Source organism: Semicossyphus pulcher, unplaced genomic scaffold (assembly GCF_022749685.1).
Source record: "Semicossyphus pulcher isolate SPU_LCO1_2020_fin unplaced genomic scaffold, fSemPul1.0.p SCAF_12, whole genome shotgun sequence".
Lineage (NCBI taxonomy): Eukaryota > Metazoa > Chordata > Actinopteri > Labriformes > Labridae > Semicossyphus > Semicossyphus pulcher.
In genome coordinates, this window is record NW_027211626.1 from 16,700,881 (window position 1) to 16,715,882 (window position 15,002).

Consider the following 15,002-nt stretch of genomic DNA (forward strand, 5'->3'; position numbering starts at 1 on the left):
GTTATCTTTAATGCCTGAAACTGCTGGTGGGGGGGCAGGTGTCGGACGAATTGATGAACTGCACGCTGCCTTTTTTTACATTTTCCCGTGCAAACATTCAAAGTGAGTGATGCATGTGACTGTTAAAGAAGGCAGGATGGGATTGTTTGTTAAAAAACACCACTTAAGCATGTACAGCTTTGTCCACAGGGGGCGCCAAAATCAACACAAATGAAAAGATCCTCACAGGAGCTTTAAAGTAATAATCTTGTAGATTGTCATGAACATAGATGTATTTTAATTCTCTACTGTCGATTAAGTAACATGGTGTGATTGAGCCGATGTCCCACGATGAAAGCTCTTGCATGTGCTGTATTAGGAAATTTAGGGTATGAGGTTTTTTCCCACTCCCTGCTCAGCTGATTCCCTGGCCAAACCGACAAATAAAAAATCACTAGAGATTATGAAACCTTTAAGTACAAATCCAAAAAGGAAGAAACTAGTGTAACTTTCAGATGAAGACCTTCAAAGAGGAAAAAAGAGAGTTACCTGCATGTACTGCTTATTGCCATAGGTGCCTCCAAAGAGGGGTGATATCACACAGCTATCACTTAGCTGTGAGCACCACCTCCCTGAAGTTTGGTTCTTACTTTGAGCTTGTCAACCAGCTGAGACTCCAGCCGTCCACTGCTCCGAGCCAAGAAGCAGTAACTTGTCTTTTTTATGGATGGGGCCAGGCTAGCTGTCCCCTCTGTTTCTAGTCTCTATGCTAAGCTATGCTAACTGTCAGCTGGCTTTAACTTTATATTACAACGACAGAGAGTGGTATGAATCTTCTTGTAAAACACTGCAAGAAAGTAAACAAGTAAATTTCCCAAATTATGTAATATCTTTGCTGCATTGTGTTGTTGGACATTTTCCCTTATGTCATGTATCAAATGTAAAATACAAAAACATCCTCTGACTTGCACAACTTGATACACAGACTTTAGATACTTTTCATGTGATCTGTGAGTTATTGTTTTGCTAATTTCCGACTAAAAATAACGTTCCTAACTTTCACATGGTCTGAACTTTTGCTCGTCTTTGACGTTGCTTCGTGAGGGCCACTTGAGGATAGACTTGAATTGAAGATGTATAAACAAAAGCTGCACAGAGCAAACATTCATAAGAAATATGGAGAGGAGGAAGGACGAGAGGACAGACTGCTGCTGCTGCTGCCTGATTCTTGTATATCCGTCCCCCACTTGTTGGGATGAGCTACTGCCATGCCTATAAAAGGGAAAAGGAATCGTACTCTTTCTTCACTGGAAAGGTCAACCACAATGATAGAAGAGCTGCTGTCTCCCTCTCTCTCTTCACCACACACAGAAGTCTTTTGGATTGTGAAAGCTAATTTAATTCTACTATATGACCCCAAATCACTTCTTGCAATGACCTTCAGCTGAGAAACAAGCCCTGACGTGTGACAGCATTTTTCAATAGGCTTTTATGCAGGACTCTTTTACTCTTTTTTTTTAATTTAAACTTTTATGCTATGGCAAATTTGTTAGCATCCAGTACCTTAATCAACACACAAAGCAACATTAGCAGTCATTCACCTGTTTCTGGGCACCTGGCGGGTATAACTCTAATATTGGCTCACTTCTAGCTTTGTTTTTTCTCCTCCGCTACTCTCAGTGAGAATAGCTGCCAGCACCTACCAGGAAACATTGCTATTAGAGCGGTGCCAGTAAGGACCAACAGTTAAGGAGGAGGCCAAAATAAAATCAAAACAATGAGCTGAGCGAGAGCAGGACACAAACTGTGTTCATTTGACCCGTTGCTATGAAAATATTGATTTTAGCTGCTTTCAAATTAGGATCAGTAAACAAAACGTCTTAGTTGTAGTAGTGTGTCTTCTTTCCGGGGCTGTGTGGAGGGTCAGAGGTCATGTGGCTGAGGTCCTTTGTTTTTAGTTTCATGTCATATTCTTTGTATACGTGTAAATTTATATTTGTATTATATAACATCCATTATCCATTATCTATCACTGCTTATCCTGTTCAGGGGCCTACTCCAGCTGTCACTGGACGAGAGGCAGGGTGTACACCCTGGACAGGTGCCCATACATAGAGACAGACAAGCTTTCACGCTCACAACTACGTGCAATTTTAGAGTCGCCAATGAACCTAACGAGCATGTCTTTGGAATGCGGGAGGAAGCCGGAGTACCCGGAGGGAACCCACGCATGCACGGGGAGAACATGCAAACCCCACTCAGAAAGGCCCACTACGTTGAACCAGAAGCATTCTAGCACTGAGGCGACAGCGCTAACCACTGCACCACCGTGCAGCCCCCATTATATAACATACATTACTTTGTATTTTCACCCTACATTTCAGTTGCACTATTTTGATCTTTCTGTACTGAAACAAGGCTCTCTGCTTGGTTGTTCCTCCTGAGGTGTCTTGCATATTTTGCTCTGTTTAAGGGTCTCATTTTTATCTGAATCAAGAGTTGAGGTTGTCGTATGCACTTTAAAGCCTCTTGTGACATATCAATGATTTGTGATACTGGGTAATATTTAAAACTTACCATAATTTAATTATGAGGGACTATGCAGTTTTCATCCACCACATGAAATCACTTTACACTGCAATCGCTGATGTATTCTTTTTTAATGTATGTTGACATATACATACATAACACTGAAGGTTATTAGGGAACGCTTCAGTTTTATTAACAGATACAAAGGAAACAAGCATAAACTAGGAGAGCAGTTTGTGATTCATTGAGTCTTCCTGTGGGAGCATCGTCACACACCACTGCCGGCTGAGGACATGTTTGTGGTGACTCTGGTGAAAAATGGTTATTTGGGTTGCTCTAGTTCAGATGTGGCTGCAGCTCATACTGCATGTGTACAAGAGAGGCTGTGATCTCTACTTTATGTGAAACATCAGATACATGTCAGATATGTAAGTACGTGAGCTTATTAGTCTTTTATTAAAAAGCACATTTTATACAATGAGTGCCTTTTTGTGACAGTGACAGTGTCCACAACAATATAGTGTCAAATATAAAAAGTAACACCAGTACCAAAAAGGACACTGATGTGTTCAAGTCTTGTTCATAGACTTCATACAGGTTTATTTTAGGTTAGCTGAAGAAGCTGCTTCATGTAGAGTGTAAGACTTTCTCAGACACACACACACACACACACACTGCAGACAAGGCCATTGTTAAACTGGTGGTTAAAGAAACACCTAACCCACAAACAGGAAAGAACAAAAAAGTTAGCGGCGTGCAGCTACAGAGCATTCTTATCATTTCCAAACTGGCTCTGCAGTGCGTTCACTTTTTAAGCGTTTGCATCTCAGTGCAAAACTATGCGTGTACATGCATGGTTTATATTAGCTCAGAAGCCAAGTCTGTGCAACATACTGAGCATGTTTGATTACTTTAGCTTCTGCAGTCTTTCATTAAGCTAGAATCAGGAAGTAATGATGGCTGAGCTGACGATATCTGTTTTACTTTTAATGTGGCAAAATAAGAGGTTACAGATTTGTTCATACATGTACTGGAAAACAAAAGTGCATATTTGAGGGTAAACCTGCAGCAAACCTGCCTGACCTTCTGCAGAGGAAAAATACATCCTGTCATTCTCCTTCAGTCTCAAAGTAAACATGAAACACTCTCACATGCAGCTTTTACTGTTACAAAGAAGAAACGTTAACAATAAGAGGGATGTGTGACTGGGGAGTTAAAGTCACAAAGGTATAAATCTGTTTCCCCGGCCTGCAAGCTTTAGCTCCCACGAGAACTGGTGAGTAAGAAAGAAAGAGAAAAAGATATAAACTAAACAAAAGACTGTAGCAGTGTGTGCAGCTTCCCCCCATTAAAGACAGGAATTTTATGTGTGAGAGTGAAACCACCGACCGAGATTCCAGCAGGGCTCTATTTGCTCTCCGAGGGCTGTCGAAAGGCATTCTGGGAAATGTGGGAAAAAAGCAATGGAAGCAGAGATAAGCAGATAAACCATAAACGCTTCATCCTAAAAAGAATCCCTGGAATGTGATCACCATCACAGATAAGGATGAGACCGTGGATGTGTGATGTCATCAGTCACACTCCAACACCTTAAGAGTTTACGTCTCTTGTTCTGAACACATAAAATAAAATAAAACATGATCACATTACGAATGAGTATTTATTATACAATGTTGAGTACCACAGGTAAGTATAATCTATTACATTTTTAACAGTATTTTACAGCACGTCTTTATGACATAGCTATAGAGGCCTTTATAGACGCCTGGGTACATTTCGGATAGATCGGACACACAGGCCTCCATCCACCTATTTACTTTCTGCACCACATTACACCTCCTGCATTTTGCTGATGTAAAATCTTTTAAATACTTAATGCCAATAACTCAAATGTATTATTTTTATTACTGAATTATCCTAACTGACCCATACACTGTATAAAAAGATGGATGACATGACAGCTCCCTAAAAGTGAAGCCAAAACATTTCGGGCGCCCCCTGCTGACTGGCTGCAGTATAGGTCATAAAGCCCGCCTCCTCCATGTTAACAGATGGGACATGGGTCAAACTATAAAGTCAAAATACACGCCCGATACATTTTTCTCAAACATGGTTTCTGTCATTATAGTTAGTTGTGATTCAAGTCCAAGTGTTAATTTTTCAAGTTTACATTTATTTTTAATTAGTTATTTGATGCTGTCAAAATGATGATTGACAGCTCTGTTGACAAATTCGGCTCCTGCAGCCAATCAGTTCCGGGTAAACAGAGCGGAGGACGATCCGTGAGTGGAAACGTAACTAAGACAATCACTACAGTCATTGAAGTTTCCATACCTGTGAATGTTAACCTCAGAACAACACAAAGAAGCTGTTCTGCTGTTAAACACGCCGGCGTGGGGGATCCTTGCTGTTTTTTTGGTAAGTTAAGTGTTTTTGTTTGTGTTAGCGGAAGTGGCTACGGCCGCTTCACTCGCCGATCTCTACTGCGCAGACTCTGGCTCCATATGACGTCGCCATCGCAAGATGGCAGCGCCTATAGCAGGGGCTATTTTGGCATCAATTTCGTACAATGGGAGCAGATGGAGACACGTTGTCCATCTATATATACAGTCATTGAACTGACCCTTCGCTAAGCCCCTCCCTTGAACGGCCACTGTCCAATCCTACGTCAGCAACCGTAACTAAGCGCAGGAGGCCAAGCTTTCAGAACAAGGAGAAATGTCTGAATGGTGTGCGTATGGGATCTGCAGTCTGACAGCACATATCCTCAAAGTTTAGAGGGGGGTGTCTTATTTTTCGCTTTTCCAAAGCCAAAAACCCGAGAGGAGAGATGTCGGACATTAAAAGTTGTGGACGTCAGTCAACTGGTCTCCGCTTGCGATCCTGTGTGGCCTTCGCTCCCACCACCGATGGTATCGGCACAGCCTCCCCTTGGTTTGTGCCATTGTTGTGGCACACTTGTTGGGCTTTCCTGTTGTGCCTTTAGGAGATCCAGTGTATGGATCAAGACCACGATATGTGAGCGACATCCTGACACGCTTTAAACAAAATGAAAAAGTGGGATAATTTAGCTTTGTGAGCAATGGGCTAAAACATATCAGATAATGAAAGTTATAGGGAGTCATAACTAAACATTAGCTTCAAATAAAACAATATATTGACTCACCCTGCTGTGCAAGAACATTGTTGTTCCTGTATATGATTGTCCTTAACATGTTTGTCAAGACGTGTGCTGCCTGACGCTTGCATTGGGACCGGTGAGCTTTTGCCTCGATTTTTATGTCCTCTTCATTCTCAACACTCCGCTGACGCATTATATTCTAGAGGCTTTCAAATGTGGCCTTTCTGTCTACTTCTCTCTGATATTTGGGAGCTATTTTTCCAAAAATGTGCTATTATTTCCCTCGAAACGTCTCTCACTGTTATAGTTAAAAACGCCATAATATTTACATGCCAGTGCGGAAGCTTGACAGGCGTAGCAACAGTAACCAAGGGAGGCGAGACTTAGCGAAGGGTCAGTTATTACACAAAAAACCCACAAAATCTTGAAATACTGAAAAGCACATTTGAATCATTTTGGTTTAAGGCCGCCTGGTGACACACAGATTAGTAATGCTGTAACCTTTACAGTCTTTCATATTGACCTTAAACTTTTTACACCTGTGGACAAAATGTCAACCAGAAAATGTAAATGTAATGTAATTGAAAGTTTATAGAATTCATATATTGGTAGTAGTCAAATGTATGTATTCAAATTAGGGATGTCACGATACCAGAATTTTAAACTCGGATACGATACTAGTAAAAAAGACGATACTCGATACCTGTTTCGATGCCATGGCAACAAAAAAACTAGTCAGTATGGCAAGTGACCAGCTCATTTGACATACTGTGTACTGTAATAAAAGGTTTAATGTGCGGAAAAAATAATGTTTATTATTTGATATTGTTTAGAGCCATATTAAAATATAGCCTACCCTCTCAGTAAACAGGCTTAGTGATTAGTTGTGTCTGTATCTGCAGAGAATCTCCCCTCTTCTCCACTTCCTGCCTATTCGACCACAGCATCTCTCTTGTGGCAGATTTGTGTAGAAAACTGATTTCACTGTGAGATAATCGTCTGAAAAGATGCACATGTAAATATAGTTTTCCAAACAAGCAAGTAGAAAACAACGTCGTCATTTAACCTTACCTATCATTGCATCCCATTACGTCTGTCCTTAGGGCGGCTGCCATGTTAGTCTGTGTCTTATATTTAGGCTGCAATCAGCCTCCCATTGAAAGGCCCGCCTGTGAAACTGGAGTGCTTTGAGGACTTTAATGAGCGGGGCTTGTTGACGAGAGGGTGGAGTATCCCTCTAAAACACAAACAGGTTGTGAAGTGCTGCTGTGAAGAGGGAGGTGAGCGGACGAGAGAGCCACTCCACTCCTGAAAGTCTCTACGTCCACGTCAGTGTTTGTTCCTGTTGGGGGCTGAGTGTGTCTGTCTGCGCCATGTGTATTTTTAAAATGCAGATGCTTCATGAGTGAGCGTGTGCACCCACATAGGCTTCTGTGTGATCGTATGTACCGTGTTTGTGGTTTTTCTATGGTGCGAATGTGAGGTGATGTGAGGTGAGGTGAAGGGGGGATTTCCTCTGAAACACAGACCTCTTTCTGGAAAATCCAAGTTGTGGTTGTTCTCTGTAAGGCAACGTGGCTGTAAAGGGTTCTTGCAGGAAGGAGATACTTGTAGTTTGCACAGAAAAGTGACTCATTTGGACATCCTGAGCTCTTTCAGAAACAAAAAGAGGAGTGTGAATATGACAAAAAGTGGAATCAAAAGAATAAAGGTTTGCACAACACATTCTTTCAATCCTTTCCAGAGGAAAAAACAACAACAACAACCAAGGCAGCCAAGGAGACCGTTATGTAACAGCTTCACTTTTTCCTGATTACTTTAAAAAGCACACATTGTAGACTATTTAGAGTAATAGGTTACTGTGTAAAGAAGTGATAATCGGGCAGGGAGAGGCAGCACACTTAAACAGACTTCTTTTGCCCTAGAAGACACCGTCCCATGCAACACATACATTTGAAAAGATGTACATTTTTTGTTTTGGAAATTTAACAAATTAGGGAGAGTGCAGTTTGCATTTTATGAATCTGATCAACCAAATTAAACCATGCACAATGTCATGTAATGAGTCCAGGTGAGTCGCAGGTCAAGCCTGAAGTCGATTTATTAGATCATCTTGTTTGCTTGTCTGTGCACATATCACATATGCATTGGGTTTGTAGACTCTATTTCAAGATGTAAATACTGTGACAGAATGTAGAAAAGAAATATGAATGTATTAATAATGCACATTTTTAATCTTAAAGGGGAAGTAAGATGTTTTAATCAACACACGTTTCATTAAAGCCGCTGTGAGGAACTTTCGGTTTGTGTTGATTTTGGCGCCCCCTGTGGACAAATGGTGTTTTTTTTAAACAAAAAATCTCATCCAGCTTCTTTAACAGTCACATGTATCACTCACTTTAAATGTTTGCCCTGGAAACAAAGGCAGTGTGCAGTTAATAACTCCCTCTGACACCTACAGGGGGTAGCGGGGGGGCCGCCAGCAGTTTCAGGCATCAAAAATAACTTTATGGAAATAATCAATCTTGTTGCTGATGGTCTGGTTTGCTTTTGTAGCTCATATAGAGTCATCAGAATTAATTCTCTGTTTCATAACCAGTGGAAAAACTCCTCACAGGAGCTTTAACTATCTGTCTGACTCTCCTAAATCCCTAAACAGCATGGGTTCAAATTGTTATATTTTTTATATACTGTTTATATTATACTATTTATATACTATTTAATTATGTTGCAATGTATATAAAAATATATCTATAAAATATATGTATTTTTATATACATTTGTTCTAAATAATTAAAGGGCAGGATCAAGGTTGTTAAAAGGCCCGGATTGGCCATAAGCCAGCCAACTGATATATATAAACCTTATTAAATATTGCTTAGCATAGGCTTGAATACGATGCTGGGCTCTGCTTCAGGCTGCTCATATCAAAGGTTTATGAATTAAACCATTAAGCCCCTCAAATATTTGGTGTTTCAGTAAACCGCGTTTGTCCCACAAAAAGCCGAGCAGAGCTGAACTGTGGCTTTGTGCAGCCGCGCCGCTCTGTGAGGCGGAGGACGGCCAAGCTTGTGATGACTGTTTACTCAGCCCCACTCTGACCGAACACTGCCACCATTCATCCCACGCCAACACGCCGAGAGGACCGGCGGAAAACTGGACACACACGTACAGACGACATACAGAAACATTTAATGCCCCACAATGTCAGAAATCTGTGACGCTCGCCTGTGTGGAGTCGCGTGTTTTATCTGTGTGAAGGGAAAGGAAGATGACTGACTGTTGATGCACAATGAAAGTATATAATCCAGCCATACATTAACAGGCTTGTGTGTATCAAGCTTATATATATTCTTACTTAAACCCTCTCATAGATTAGACTCTCTCTCTGTCCCTCTCTCTCACACACACAAACACAAAGGGGAGTCTGTACCTGTGAGCATGTGCAGGAAAAGTCTGCTACACTTTGAGAGCAAGGTGTTCCAAGAGCTCAGTAAGAGTATTAACACAAATACCAAAAGTACAGAAACTACAACGTTGGAGGGGAAAGAAACTCTTCTTCCTTGTGCTTATTGTTAAGAGTCACACTTTCTATCACATGCATGCACATGATCGTGATGACTGTAAGGCAGGTAAATGTTATATCACATTTGAAAGTAAAGGAGGGTTCATGTACATTGAATAAAACACCAGAAAGCTTCTAATCATGTCACTATAAAGTACAGCAGCTCCACCTTGTGGTCAGTCGTGGTATTGCATGAACTACATTTCTATTGACGCTATATAACAAAGTTTCAGGAGCAGGACCACACCTCAACCTCGCCTCTCCCGGCATTCCCATAAATTAAAACCTACCCCTCTCCTCCTCTTTCGCACTCTGCACCCCTCCCTCCCACCCTTGCTCTTTTTGTTTCTGTCTGTCCTCCTATGCGTAGGGCCCTGAAGGGGTCAGTCGTGCTTCGTCACCTCTTCCTGTTGATGGTGTGGTCCTTGCTAGTGAATGGCCACTGAAAATGGACAACACCCACATCAAGCAATATGATGAACATATCATGCACAATATTATTATTCCTGTAAGGTTTTATTTCTTTAACAATCCTATAGGATTAAAATATAAATATTGGTGTTGCTTCATCATTCACTGTGGCTCCAAGATTCCGAAATAATGCAGAGCTGAAGGAAATAAAACACTTTCATTGTCTGAAATGCTGCCTCACAGCGAGAGAACAAAGGGAGATCAGATAATTCTTTGATTCGTCCCACAACGGGGAAATTTACAAGGTCGCAAAAGCAGCACAAAAGAGTTTTTATTGTCATCATGTCAAAGAAAGGCCTTATTGCATTGATGTGCACATTAAAATTAGAAAACCCAAGGAAATAAAAAGAAACATCCAAAGACTTACTAGATGTACCCAAATATTAATGTATAATATCCTACATAATAAGATTACTTGTGTGCAGCTTTCCCCTCCTTCTACTGTGTACTATCTTTAAGCCAACTACTTTCCTGTATAACTACAGAGTGACCTTAAAGATATAATGTCTGTTAAGTCACTATCTATCGCCAAATTAGGTAACACAATGGTGAATGAGCCTATGGCAGTATATAGTATTATTATGGACTGGGTGTCTGTGGCGACTTTCGCAGAAAAAAAATCACAAGCAGCGCCCAGTTAGTGACATGTTTTCCATCACCCAGCAGTGGTTGGTCTGCCAGAGAGGGGAGGCGGAGCTAAGCGGCTGCTTTTCCGGTCTCTGCAAGTGTTGCGAGTAAACAGTAATCTACTATGGCTGAACAAACAAAGAAAAGATGGATGACTACAGATACAACTTCAAAAATAAGTGAAAATCCAAAGAAAGAGAAACAAATTCGACGCTCAGATGAAGGCAAACAGTCTGAAAAGGAAAGCGACCGTCAGCGAGGAAAATCAAGAGTTACAATGGTAACAAAGGGAGCCAACCCGTGGACGTCTTATTTGTGATGTATGCGCCCGTAGGTGCTGCGAAATACAACGAAACTGAGAACTGAGAATGTATTTGTATAGAACACCCTATGTAGTTCTTGAAATACCACATACTTTCACCTGTATAGTCATTTAATCTGATGGTTGAACTTTAACATCATACTTATTTTTTTAAGTCATATAGCAAAAGCAATATTTTGCTTTCTCTGAAATATCACGCTGTCTTCTTCTTTTGCTTCTACTTTTTCCTTTTCTTGTTCTCCTTCCTGTTTTTGTTTTTCTTCGTGTTCTTGTTTTTGCTCTTCCTCTTCTTGTTGTTTTTCTCTCCTCGTCTTACTCACTCTCTCTCTCTCTCTCTCTCTCTCTCTCAGGCTCTTACGTGGATGGATCGGAGATGAAATAGAAGTAGACAGGAGACAGATGGAGGGACGGTGCTGCAGCGTGAAGTGACGACTAGAAGACTGGTAGTGACAGTGATGAGAAACTTAAGTAAACAGATTAGCACCGTTGGCTCTGGTTTGTCATCATCTGTCAAATCCCCCAAAAGTCCTGCAGCTGAGGCTGCACTCAACGTGGCCAAACAGATTAGAAGCAAAGGTCTGGGAGCTTTCAATATATGCCACTGGAGCAGGTACGTCAACAGTGCAAGTCTACACCGATACACAATAACAATTTAGACACATGCCCACAAAACAGACTAATAATAGGTTTAATAGAAACTAGCATATAAAATCACTTAGGGTTAGATTAGCTTCAGAAAGTTTTGCCTAATTTTTCAAGGTTTTCAAATTAAAAGCCCACCTTTAGTCTTGCTTTAAATTCTGTCTGATGGTTCCCCATGATTTCCTCTTGCTTTGTAATCTGTTGATTTTCCATAAATGTAATTTCCATTTTATCTCTCTGTTTCTGATTTTGTCATTATAGCTGGTTTTATATTCCATTTTGTATAACTTGCCTGCTTGCTTTTTATTGCATTACTCCTTTAATCATGTTTTCCCATACTGAGGCAGATTCTTAACTTCCTGCACTGACTATAAAGCACGTTCAGTCAACTCCTGTCGTTTTAAACATACTTTATAAATACTGAGAGTATTACACTGCGGTTCCGCCTCAGAGCCGTAACAAAGCTCCGTCCTCTTGCCACCTTTGTCATTTTACACTGGACCGAGCAACACCGGCGTAAATGCGCCTCAGTGTGTGTTTTTTAAATAGCTTTGCAGCGCTGTGGAAGCAAAACGTGCGCGAGGTGTAAACAAATAGCGCGTGCTTCAAATACACATACACGGCACTGCTCTGCTCTGCAGTTTACACAGACGCCGTTTCACCTCTATTACTATTTCCAATGCCGGCTCAGAGGCGGAGCGACTTCACCACACCATAACGCCTCTGTGTTCTACATAGAAGACGGAACGTAACAGAGCCGTAATGATCCCACCTCGAACTGGCATTGTAAAAAGGGCTTCTGGCAGACCGATCACTGCTGGGTGATGGAAAACGTGTCACTAACTGGGCGCCGCTTGTGATCTTTTCCGCGCATATCGCCACAGACACCCAGTCCATAATAATGCTATATACTGCAAATGCACAGGCACCATTGTGTTACCTCATTTGGTGACAGATAGTGACTTAACAGACTTTATTTAAATGAAAATCTTCCAGATTATATCTTTAAAACAACATAAGAGTTTGCTTTCCCATAATGCAATACTACATGACCAATTACACTTCTATTAAGATTTTCACAATATGCCACATAAACTGAAAGTCACCTCTACAGTGTCTTTTCCCTTCTTCACCTTCGCTCCTGCAGAGAGTTTGCACACTGCAACAGGTGCACGATTCTCTTTATGGGCACTTAATTAAGAAAGTTAATCTGTAAATCAGATTGCGAGCGTCCACACGGACATCTTTGTGACTTTGAATGTCGCCTTGCAGTGAAAAGCCACTGGACCATATGGACCATCTGTCCAACGGTAAAATCACGTCTCCTCCTTATGATAAGAGGATAAAGCCTTCAGTCTGTGTGTGTGTGTCAGTAAAGTGTGTGCTAATCTTTGCTGCTGTCCTTGCTATCTGTTCACCAGGTCAGTGTGCAGACTGAGAAGCTGGGCTCTGCTTCAGGCTGCCCGTGAAGTGTCGTTTGTTTGGGGAAAATAAGGAGGAAGACTGCAGCGATGTATCGATCACAGTCTCTGGAAAGCAAGGAAATAATGGCTCTGTTTGGAGGGGAAGAGGAGCATTTCTTTGTCAGGGATGAGGACTGTGCGAGTGAGGTGAGGCTTTTGAGATGCAAGATTCCTAAGATCAAGCTTTAAAGATAATAAAACATGGAAAGGCTATTTTCTTATGCAAAGATTTGTACATCGTTCACATATGAACACAGAATTCTTCAATGTTTGTTTGCAGGTCTTAATAGTTTGATGCAAAGTTCAACGCATAATAAGCAGCATTTACAGCGTTATATTTTATGTATGTGCAGGAATTATTATTCTTATTAAACGTTCCACTTTTCAGGACTACGATCTGGATTCAGAGGGCAGCGAGGAGGCAAAAGGGTGCAGGAAGGTTCGCAGGTCTCTGTCCCTGGAAATCTACGGCCTTCAGAGGGAGCAGCCTGTTTTCTTCTCCAACCAGGAGTACTACAGGAGGCTGGAAGAACTGAAGAGCGCTCACATGAGAAACATGGCCGAGCTGGAGCGGATGTACATCAGCCAAGGACGGGTGGAAGATGATGGCGGGGTTGGAAGAGGAGAGAACAGAGAGGCCAGGCTGTCGATCAGGTTAATGATGTCATACAGTCTCCAAATGCTGCTTTTCCACCCCCCAGTATCAAGTGATGTTTCACCAGCATTATGTACAGGATAATCAATGGTCACAGTGTCAATTAATTTATGTGGCACTTTAATAACAATGTTCATCCTCTTTATACAAGACAAGCAGGTACACAGATACACACAAGTGCCTTATAGGTACAGAGAAATATGGAACACCAATTCATGTGGATATACTGGAAAAACTGACATTTATTTTAATTTCATTTTAAAAAATGCCTGATCTTAGAGGCAGAATTAATCAGCACTGAAAAAGGAATACGTGTATGTTTTAAGGAGACACTTTCACACATAATCGCACTAAAAAACAGCCATGGAGTTGCTGTTATTTTGAGACCTAGATGCCAAAAAGGGTGAACTTTTCAGACTAATTTCCTTTGCTTTCAACCACATATATGAGTCCTGCTTACATGGCAGCTTTGTCGTAACATCGGAGTGTTTGGTAAATAACTGTAGATAGAATCACTTCCACTTGTTCTAGAAACTGAGTAGGTGTTCTGATTCTCGATCTGAAGGTGTTCACAACATTCTTCACTCGGCAGTGAAGCATACGTCTTGTGGTGAATTATTCATCCTTTGCTTGCTCATGACCTTTTTCAAAATGTTAAGTGGAGTTCCCGTGAAGTGCTGCAACCTTTTGTAGACCTTCTTCCATATTCAAAACATTGATCCCCTGACGTCTGCAATGTTGTATAAAACATCTTTTACTGTTTCTTTAATATCTTTGGAACGCTGCATCCTAGAGACGGCTGATCCGTTCTAATGGGGTTCCAGTATGATCGTCTCTTTCATGAGCTGCCTTAAACTACTTTTTGTGATAATTTATTTACAAGTTGAAAACTGTCAGCCGTCTACTTAGCCTCTGTCCGATCCCTTGTGTTGACTCTATTGACCAGTCAGAGAAAGTGTTTCTCCTTTGCACATATGGACAACATGTGTGCACGTGCAGTGGGGCATGAGCATTTCATAGCTATTGACTTTTTCACATTTTATTTGGCATTTTGACTTGGAAATTGACAGGAAGTGATGTCAGAAGACAAACACCTCTCTGAGCCAATAGATGGATGCTTTATTGGTGCATGTTTCTCGGCTGCTCACAGAGGATGTGTAATGTGTTGAACTGAAAAAAAAAAGCCTCAAAACATTGCAAACTTGCAAAAAAGGCATTTTTGGCTGCAACAATCACAGAAAATGCCTGCGAAATCCTGCAGGGACTAATATTAGAAACCCACTCTTTCTTATGGCTGTGTTTAATCTTATCTTTCACCCCGCTTTGCAGTAAATGTTTTCAATAGTTTTTAAGGTCAAAGGTCAAGATTGTTGCTCAGAATCACCATCAACATAAATAATGCTGATAAACCATATTTAATGTTCTATAGTCGACACCAGTACTTTTGTCCAGATCAGCTATAGAATAGTTGTTGTAATACGTTTCATGCAGAATAAGTCACTTGTATGTGACTTTAATATATGTAGCATAATATTTGAGAAGGTAGTGTAATATTTTTCATTTTGCCAGGAAAGTTAATGTGTCCACCTCTCTGAGTAATAATCTTTGCATCCTGCAGTAGCGGCCCT